Source organism: Aethalodelphis obliquidens, unplaced genomic scaffold (assembly GCF_003676395.1).
Source record: "Aethalodelphis obliquidens isolate GAN/ISIS:26980383/991018 unplaced genomic scaffold, ASM367639v1 scaffold4, whole genome shotgun sequence".
NCBI classification, from domain to species: domain Eukaryota; kingdom Metazoa; phylum Chordata; class Mammalia; order Artiodactyla; family Delphinidae; genus Aethalodelphis; species Aethalodelphis obliquidens.
This window is the reverse complement of record NW_020837948.1, coordinates 53,066,319-53,077,231: the sequence shown is the minus strand read 5'-3', so window position 1 is coordinate 53,077,231 and position 10,913 is coordinate 53,066,319. Positions and strand designations below refer to the sequence as shown.

At 38.7% G+C, this 10,913-nt stretch overlaps 1 long non-coding RNA gene across 1 annotated transcript; it reads left to right on the top strand.

The window, feature by feature from the left end:
* LOC113617375 (uncharacterized) lies at window positions 1–10,255 on the top strand. Its single transcript, XR_003431625.1, has 2 exons — window positions 1–2,132; window positions 8,271–10,255. It is a non-coding gene; the product is annotated as an uncharacterized LOC113617375 (long non-coding RNA).
* Window positions 10,256–10,913: the final 658 nt, after the last annotated feature.

Genomic DNA, 10,913 nt, shown 5'->3' with positions numbered 1-10,913 from the left:
TATACTCCAATAAAGATGTTAAAAAATTTTTTTTAATAAAAAGGGAAAATTTGGACACATACACACACACACACACACACACATAGGGAGAACACCATGTGCAGATGAAGGCTGAGATCGGGGTGAAGCAAACCACTGGCAAACCACCAGAGGTTAGGAGGGAGGATGGGGGCAGATTCTCTCCCATAGGCCTTGGAAGGAACCAACCCTACTGACACCTTGATGTAGGACTGCTAGCCTCCAGAACAGTGAGACAATAAATTTCTGTTGTTTAAGGCACCTAATCTGTGAAACTTTGTCATAGAATCCCTAAGAAACAAATGTAAGTCCCTACATGTCTTTTGTGCCCAGAGATCAAAGGGACTGCTACTGAGCAAACTACAAGTTGCAACATGGGATCCATGAACTCCTTTCCTGCTATTTTAACCTGGATAGAGACTTCAAAATCTCCCAAGAATTTTGTATTCATAGCTATAATAAAGAAAAGAAAACCAGGTAGGCGAAGAAGAAAAATCTAAGCTTCCCTTCTTGCTCCAATTACTCTGCCTTTCAAAAATTAGTTAATTGTGGGGCTAGTTTTCATTATAGGTGAGGAGATAGGGAACAAGTAGAATTAGAATAGTAATAGAGTCAGAATAATTAAGAAATAAAACCTATACCTGGCAAAGAACCAAGGGAGTGCCCTCCCTTGTATGTTTACTTTGTGTATATCCTTTTATGTAAAAATAGTTCATTGCATCACATTTAATTTTAGTAGCAGGGAAACACAGGCTTATTATTTACCTGTGAGCCTAACTACAGATTCAAGGGCCTTCTGAAATTCAGAATCACATGAACTCCAAGTTATTCCAGGCCTCCTCCTCTCTCCTCTGTAAACAATGAAGAAATGAGCACCAACAGGCAGAAGGAAGAAAAGGGAGCCTCTTACCTCCATGCTTGTGCTGAACGCTCTAGTAACTTTCGCTTTGATGGTTATAACTTGTCCAACTCTAGATTAAAAAAAAAAAACAACAGTAATTCTAGCACATCTCATTTCAGACTTGGAGATTCACTTAAATGTTTGTGCCATAGAACAGTTCCACCTTATGCTGATAATGTTCATGCATGAGAAACTCAATAACATAACGAGACAGCACTAAAAATAGATACTGATTATTGTAAACCACACAAGAGTTAGCTGACTACCTCTTTTTAACAGAAAACGGCCTTTGCAAAGATGGTGTGCAAAATGATTTCCAAATCTACAACAGATACTTGACTGTACCACAGCTGTTCGGTTAAGAGAAAACGAACACACATGCAAACCTATACAATTGATATTTTTAAATGTTGGTTAACAAATAAATGGTAAACATACAAGCAAGCAAACAAACTGAATACCTTTACTCGGTTTACAGGAGCCCTCAATGTTGCCAGATGATCCATTCACTCCACATTATTACTGGGACTCTGGTCATGTAACCCTAGTTGTTTCAAAGCTTTTGTGTTCTGGCCCTTCAGTCACCTAAGGGTCTACCCAATATAAGCCTCCTCAGTTTTTCTCCCTGACTTCAAAGTTGAACTACATTCTCACTATTCTTCTCAATCTTCTGTTTCAGGGGAAGAAAAATAGATCTCTTCCAGACCTCTTTCTTTACCCGTGCCCTTGATCCCATCCTACTCTTACCTTTCTTCCTGCACCATGGCCTGGCTTAGGCAGCTCTTTCCTCTTTTGTACCCTCAATCTCTGCCCCTTCCTTGACTCCTTCTCAGTCTGTGAAAATGTTCAAGGCTTTTCCTTGCTAAAAATCTTTCTCTCAAGTTTATTCTATCACAACATTTTTTTCTCTTCTCCTCTATATTTCTCCATATTCAAACTTCCTAAAATAATCTTTTTCTTTTTCCAGCTCATACATTTAACAAATGTTTACTGAGTTACAACTAGTCCTGGCACGAAACTAAGACCTCAGGATACAGTGATTAACAAGATAAGGTTGATGACATCAAGGAGACCAGTCTTCACTTGGGACATCAGGATGCAGACAGGTGAAGTGCAACGCTATGAAATTTTTCAAAAGGAAGAAAGAATCAAGTATTGCAAAAACACCCAGAAGTGACTAATGTGAAAAGTCAGGGAAGGAGCCATAGAAGAGGTAACATCTGAGATGGGTCTTAAAAGATTAGGATTTTGTCAGGTTTAGAAGTTTGGGGGTTTCATCTCTCATTCACTTCTCAGCCACTCAAATCTAGCTGTTGCTTCCACATCTTACTCCTGATATCTCTGAAGTCACTTCCTAACAGCTAAATCCAAGGTCTTCTCTCATTTAACAGCATCAATCAACCTCTTTCTTCAGGAAACCTTCTCTTCCCTTGGCTTCCAAAATACTGTTCTCTCTTCATTCTCAGTTTTCTTCACTGATTTCCCTTTCTTAATCCATTCCTTAATGGTAGCCATCCACCAAATTTATGTTCTTTGTTTTTTCTCATTTCGGCCTCTTCCTGAAGACCTTGTTCTCTTCCACAATCCTATCATCTTTATAGAGATGATTCTCAAATCTAAATCTTTAGCCCGAACCTCATTCTTGAAACACAGAGCCATATTTTCAAACTTCTCTCAGCAGATTCAGCTAATGGTTATGGAGGCCCTACTAGGCTGAGTGATAGCTGCTTACACACACATTACCTAATTTCACTTAATCCCCACACTTAGCACATGCAAACCCAAACCAATTTTCTCTTTTCCTTAAACTTGTTCCTCCTAGATTTCCTAACTCTGTTTGGTAAAGTTTCTAGCAGAGATTTACAGTGATAACACGAGGCAGAGAGTCCCTCTTCAAAGCTACTGTAGTACTTTGTACTCATATACTACCAAAATCTTCCACCTCTGCCTGTCAGACTCTGAGGAGGGGAAGCATCTTGCCACTTTTTTTTTTGGCCACACCATGTGGCATGTGTAACTTCCCTGACCAGGGCTCGAACCTGCTCCCCCTGCAGTGGAAGTGCTGAGTCTTAACCACTGGACCACCAGGGAAGTCCACCTTCCCACGTTTTTGTCTCTTTTGTGAACTCTGCCCTTCCTTTAAAAGCAGGAGACATTCTGCTTTTCATTCTGCTAAAATCCCAAGTAAAATCAATTTCATAGCATGGCATTCAAGGTCTTCTGTTACCCAGCCCCACAGTGCTGCTGGGGCATCATCTCTGCACGCCAGGCTTTTCCTAACCACCCCCCACTTCTTCCCACCTCAATGCTTAGGCTCTTACATGTATGTACCTCATCTTGTGAAGTCCTTTTCCTATTCACCAGTGAAAATCTATACCTCATTCAAGGCCCACATTAAATACTACCTCCATCATGAAACTCTCATTGGTTCTCCAGTCAAAATGTACCTTTTATCTACCCCACAGAATTTATATCTCACCCTAGGCATGCATCCTATCATACTTTCTATTCTGATGACTATGTATTTGTTTGACTTTCTTACCAGACTGAGTGACTGCCACACTTCAGTATTGTGTCATAAACATTCACATATTCTATTGAACCTAGAGCAGTACTTTTGGTATATTCAATATATATTGTGAATTGAAAAAATATCTAATGTGGGACTTCCCTGATGGCACAGTGGTTAAGACTCTGTGCTCCCAATGCAGGGGGCCTGGGTTCGATCCCTGGTCTGGAAACTAGATCCCACGTGCATGCTGCAACCAAGAGTTTGCGTGCCACAACTAAGGAGCCCGCCTGCCGCAACTAAGACCTGATGCAACCAAATAAATAAATATTTTTTAAAAATCAATATAGTAAAAAAAAATAATATGGCTTTTAAACAAATTGTATGGCTTTCTATATGTAGTTCTTAATTTTCTTTTTTTAATGGTGCAGGTCCCATATATTTTAGTGGCCACAAATCCTTTCTGGTAACACAAACACAAAATGGTTCAAATGGCAAACCACACTTTAATGATGAGGTTACTAGTTAAGTCTAAGTTACAGAATTTAGGATTGGAAAGTACATAATAGATGTTTTATTGCAATATACTGTTGGCATTCCTAAATTTAATAATGGTGCTTTAATCTATTCCCAAATAAGTTTGGATTTTCAGTAATCTGTAATTGTGTTGAGATACAAACACATGTCAACTTTTTCTACTTTAGGAAAAATCACATAGCTAGTATCTGTGCTTAGTCAATAGACCCAATAGACCTTTATCTATATCTACAAGTCTCTAGAATGTCAAGGGCTCTTTCACTGACACTGCAGCTACCTATGAGAACAAGCATTATGAGATGTTCAATAAAGGTTGCTGATCACAAAGATAGAAGAAGTGGGTTGGAGAAAGCACTGGATAGAGCATAAGAAGATCCAGGCTCTAAGTGTCCTCTGTCCTTTGGCTGGCTCTGGGCCTTAGGCTTCAGTTTCTTATCAGTACAAAGAGATGATTGGGTTGAGTTCTAAAGGTCTTTCCATATCTATGATTCTAATGCCTACCAAAAATTTCTTTTGGGTTAGCTTTGGAGATATAACTTCTTTATGCATGTCGTTTTATTTAACTTAATTTTGTTTGTATATAAATGAATAAGTGCCAAATAGATAAATGTAAGCTGGAGGTTGTAGAGATGAAGTGGGCATCTCACTGGACAGACTACTTAGGGTTTTGAAAACAGGTGGCAGCTACCCCGTGGTCCTTGAGAACCATCCCAGACTAGAAACAGATGATCTTCTCTCTTCCTTTTTCTAAACATAACATAAGAAAAAAGAAGAGAGAAGATCATCTGTTTCTAGTCTGGGATGGTTCTTTTAGGATCAAGATATTCAGAAAGAAAAAAAAGAGTTACATAAAATCAGATAAATTAAGTAAAACCATATAACCCTAGTTTATTACAGTTATTAATGTAACCTCTTTAAAAAAAATAATTCTTAATTCTGTCCACCAAAAAGGCATAGAAATAATGACCAACCCTGCATCAGTGAGCATGTTAAACAGGTATACAGTGAGCAGATACAAAATGTGGTAAACGCTATAGGACAAATGACCAGGTTTCTTTAAAAAACAAATTGCAAGAGAAAAGAAGAAAGGGAAATTTTTATGTTAAAGGTCATATCAGCCATATTGGATCCTGATTCAATCCATAGACCAATTGTTTAAATTAAAAAAAATTTTTTTTTGAGACCATTGGGAATGATAGTTTTTCTTAATGGTATTGCAGTTACGTTATTATGTTTTCTAAAAGAGCCCTGATCTTTTAGAAATATATACTGAAATATTCAGAGATGATGTCTGGGATTTGCTTCAAAATAATCTAGGTATGTGGGGGAGTATGGAAGGGTATTGATAAAACAGCAGCATTTATGAGTTGATTATTGTTGTAGTTAGGTGTTGGGTCCTTGGGGATACATGGTAGTATTCTCTCTACTTTTGTATATGGTTGAAAGATTTGTGTATCTTGAAATTTTCTACAATAAGAGATGGTAAAACATATACACACTCCTACACATAAAATGTTTTTCATAATTTAACACCTCTACTCAGATGAATTAATGTTTACCCAACAACCTAATGATGAAATTCACCATCATAGAGATACTTATTATCATTAATAGTAAAGGAAGGAGCCATTCAGAACCAGCTTTTAGAAATCCTGCAGTGCCTTATACCAGAATGCATTTAATGCTGAGAGCTATTTCTCAACAAAATCAGGGCTGCAAATTTACACTTAATAGTATTTACTAAAAGTAGGTCCTGAAATTATTATTATGTTTTACTGATTTACATTGGTTCAAATGTTACATTAACAAATTGGATCCCTGACTCCAAATGAGTATGCTTAGGTGCCACAAATACATGTTGTAAATGAACCAATAAACCCAGGAGAAAGGTGTGATAAAGCAATGCCACTTACCTAGCTGTCTCCTCAAATTGTATGTCATCCACTGAGGCTGTAACACAGGAAACCCCAGCATGTTTTTCAGCTTCAAAAAATAGGTTAAAAATGGGCTGCATTAATAGTTATTAAAATATTTAAGCATGCAGGAAAAGGAATAAAACAAGTGGATTTATTCTAGTAACTCATCCTCTTATGCAGTATAGGACCACTGTGCCCACACTTCTGGATGAACTGGATTGATAACAGTTCCTTTGCTCAATAAGTTATTTTTCTACTGCATGGAAATTACTGTACTTTCTCCGAAGTTTTAACTTATACTGTCTTTGATTTGAAATTCAGCACCAATACCCAGCATATCTAGCTATTCAGATAGTAACTTTAGTAAGTTGGTGTCAAATTTAAATATTTTGTCAGGTACTACCCTTCTTTCGTTTAAAAAAACAATGCATCAAAGCTGTATCTATTATCCCACATAACCAGTAGCTGAATATATTTAAACCACTTAACCAGTGCAAGCACTGAACAGTGTGGAAGACCTTAAGTTCATACCCCAAATCAGAGAGAAACTTGTCTGGGCATCAGAGAAATAGAGATGGGCACATAGTAAGTATTTAATCAATATTTATTATTTATTACTACCAAATTCATATGAAATTCACTATGCATTAATTATGTTGGAGGAGAAAAGCATTGAGTAGGGTGAGAGAGATTAGGGAAGCACTCCAGTTATTTCCATGTTCCCTGCCTGCATTTTATAATATTTATTTATTTATTTATTTATTTATTTATTTTTGGCTGTGTTGTGTCTTCGTTGCTGCCCTTGGGCTGTCCCTAGTTGCAGCGAGCGGGGGCTACTCTTCGTTGCGGTGCACGGGCTTCTCATTGTGGTGGCTTCTCTTGTTGAAGAGCACAGGCTCTAGGTGCATGGGCTTCAGTAGTAGTGGCACATGGGCTCAGTAGTTGTGGCTTGCAGGCTCTAGAGCGCAGGCTCAGTAGTTGTGGTGCATGTGCTTAGTTGGGATCTTCCTGGATCTTCCTGGACCAGGGCTTGAACCCGTGTTCCCTGCATTGGCAAGCGGATTCTTAACCACTGCGCCACCAGGGAAGTCCCTCTGTCTGCAGTTAATTTGTTGAGATTTTTTTTTTTGATTGTTGGTTTTACTTTATGTAAAAGTATCTGAATTTTTCCTCTTTGGGAAAAATCTTGACATGTGGTTTTTCCAGAATTTCATTTTGAGGAACAGTCAGTTAAAACCCAAACAGACTGCATTAGCTTTTTAAAGAAATTTTAACTCCATTTTAATTTTGGAGACTTCACTCCTGCTGTCATATTATGAAAAAGAGACAGTGAATTATATTGAATTTGCATTCTTTGTGTGTAGTGGATTACTTTAATTGCAATATATATTGATAGTCCCAGGTAAAGTGATATGAGAAAATACTCCAGATAGCAAGTATTTAAAACATTCCTCCCTATGATCTAATTCTGTAGAAAACTGGACATTCTGGTTTTACTAGTTGGAAATAACTATTCTTCCAAATATGCAGATAACATAAACTGAGTTACCAGAAAACTAACCATAGCAGAACTCTGTGTGTGAGTGATGGAGGCGGGGAAATGGGTTTCCCAGCTCTAAAGTTCAATTAGAGGAAGGAAACATAAAAGTATTAGGCTCTAGAAAGTTGGGTTCAATTTAATTCAGTATATCAAACATTTGTTAAATTCCCATTGATTTCCAGACACTGAGCTGTTATCAGTCCTATCTTTTAATGAGTCTACTCAGTGACAGAGATCTAGCCATAGTCAATAAAGTGTTGACTAAAGGGTATGTAATAGACATTCATTCTGGTCACCTGACATGAGGGAATGATATGTTGAGTTTATTAAACTATTCTTGTAGGTAAAGTGTTACCATGTACATCAACATGAGTTACCAAATTTTGAATGATTTAAATGATAACTAAAGTGCAAAAACCAATAAAAGACTAAATTTTTATTGTATATATTGGGTGTCTTCTATGTATATATAGCACAAAGAAACATAATCATAATAATTATGATTTATTATTGGCCTGGCACTGAGCTAAGTATGCATATCAATTACATGAGGTTGATACTGTTATTAGTTCTATTTTACAAAAGAGGCAATTTTGGCTTATAAAAATCAAATACATTGTTCTAAATAGTTATTTTTACTACAGAAGCAACAGGAACTCTGAGAAAAGAAAAGACCAACCAAGGAATGCTCCCTAGAGAAGTACTTGGCTGCATATGGGATTCAGGAGCTCAACTGCCATGTTTTACATTATAGACTTTCAAGGGCCATTAAATTAAAAATGAAAAATGAAAATATGGGGAACCAACACAGGCCACAATTTTTACATGTGTTTATTTTCTTTTTACAAGTGTGACAGATATGAATTCAACAGGACCAGTCTGTTCTGGTTCTTGGTTTTGATTGCCCTTCATGCAGTATGCCAGTAAAAGTGGAGAAACCCTAAAGCTATTTCTGATTTCCTGGGGAAACTGAGAGAAGCTGAGGAACAGCTAAGTGGATATAGTCCAGGTATGATGACTGATAAAAATGACGGTGGCTTCATTCATTCTTTCTTTTAACTAATATTGATTGAACACTTGTGCTATGCCAGCCTCTCTGTAAGGTGCTGGAAATATAAAACAGCTACTATCCCTATTCTCATGGAATCTAGTGAGGAGCCAGACATTAATTAAATGAATACATAATAACAAAATGAGTTAGGTGATCTGAAGGAAACATGGATTTTGTGAGGGTCTGTAAACTGAGGAACCACACCTAGGTGGCATGTCAGGGAAGGTTTCCCTGTGGAGAGGATGCTTGAAGTAAGATCTGAAAGATGAGAAGGAGTAAAACAGTTGTGTGTTGTGGAGGAGAGCAGGGAAGGGCTTGCTGGGCAGAAGGAACAGTGACTACAAAGGTCCTGGGGTTTTTGTGGCAAAAATGCAAAAAGCAAGAAGGAGAGTAGGTAAGATAAGGCTGAGGGGAAGGCTGAGGATAAACCATGCACAGGGCCTTGAAGCTCTTGGTTGACAATTTTTATAATATTTAGTATTAAAGATATTGTTTCAGTATCTTCTGGTCTCCAGATGAGGCCGGTGGCTAATTCTAACAAGGTCAGTGGCTAATTCTAATCCTTGTTTTCCTACAAGGATTAACATTAACCGTGTTTCCAAACCAACTTTATCATAAAGGTTTCTTCAATATTGTATTATTAGTAATATAACTATTAAGGTCCACAGTAATTGGTTATCAATTGACTCCTGCTGTGATCCGAGTTTCCAAAGGTGTAAAACCATAGAAATCTTAATGAAAATTGCAGGAGGGCAATTGTTTCTCCATTATAGGACAGAAGCACTAAGTGAGGTAACTTTAAAAGTCACATCAATATTCACATAATGAATTCAGTTGCCATGGCAATAGGCATGGCAACTGAATAATTTCTATACTTGTTTCTCATACATGTGAATTACTTTTATATTCATGTCTCCATTATTGTTATTATAACAGACCTCAAATCCTGATAAAAACTGTTAAGACAGAAACCAAACAGACCTATCAACAAACAGAAAATAAACAGATTGGCATCAGATATATGACTGAATTTTGCGGGTGGTTAACACACAGGGGATTAGAAACTCTATGCACACTCATTGAAGAAAACAGGAATTTGTAATCAGCTGAGCTTTACTTTTGTCCTGTATAAAATAAGAGTCCTGGGATACACGATCTTAAGCTCCTTCCAGCTCTAATATTTTATCCTAACATATTTTACTTAAAATGTACATTTGCTGAGTCTATTAAGTGCCTTACGCAAACAAAGCCTGGCTTCCTTTTAGAAATGAGATTCCAAGTTCTGGACCCATCCATCCAATTACCCATCCATATAATCAGGAAGTTTTTATTTAGTGCTTACTTATTAAGTGCTTACTAAGCTTCAGTTTACATGCTAATTGGCCAGGCAGGAAATAAAAGGTGAACATATATGTACACAAAGTAATTACGGATTGTGCTAAGTGGTGTGGAGGAATTTGGAAAGGGTGTTGTGATGAAAGGGTGCAAATGTAAAGCAGGTAGTTAGGAAAGACTGCTCTGCATAAATGATATTTAGTGGAGATGGAATGCATGGAAAGGCCCAAGAGAAGAGTGTAAAGGCAAAAATAACAGCAGGTGCAAAGGTCCTTCGCAGAGACTACATGACGGTGTGGAAGGCAACAAACTGAATTCAGAAGCAGATATAAGAGGTGAGTGATGTATTAAACTAGACATTAAAGAGATTTGCAGAAATGTAAACCAGTACTCTACATTTTTGTTCTTGCTGAAAATATAGTTATTTTACAATAAAAACATGTAATGGGTTTTTGTTCTTTTCAAATGAATTATTTTTTAAAATTTCGCATATGGTAAATATGGGTAAAAGAACAAACACGAAAGCTCTCTGGGGGTCCTCGTTTATTTTATGGGGTAAAGGAGTCCTAAGACTAAAAGGTTTGAGAACCACTGGTCTAGGTCATTCCCAGTGTTGGATGAACAATCTCAATCATTACTTCCCAGCTGCACGGGGTTTAAAGCTCTGTCAATACCCTCCTCTCCTTCCTTCTCCCTCCTCACCGATCAGGGGTCCTGGTGTGACAGCAGCCCGACCTCTGCCGTCTGGACCTCCGTCACCCCGTATCCCCACATCCCAGCCCGCTTCCCAGTTCCCAGACACGCCCCTCCGCTACACACACTGGGCCCCGCCCCCACTCAGGGCTCCTCCACTCCAGACCCCCTGGGTCTCCCCCATCCTACCCTCCCCTTCCAGCACCCCTACCCGCCAGGCAGGCGGCAGCGTCGATCCACTTGAGCAGCTGAGCGGCGCTCAGCTCTCCGCGGAGGTTGGCGTGCGCGGGCTGGATGGCCTGGCTCACGTGCACCTCGCCGGGCGCCGGCCGCTCCAGCTCCATGGCCGGTCAAGAGTGCGAAGCAACCGGCCCTGGCCGCCGCCCGGCCACCAACTGGGCCCGCCCCCGCTC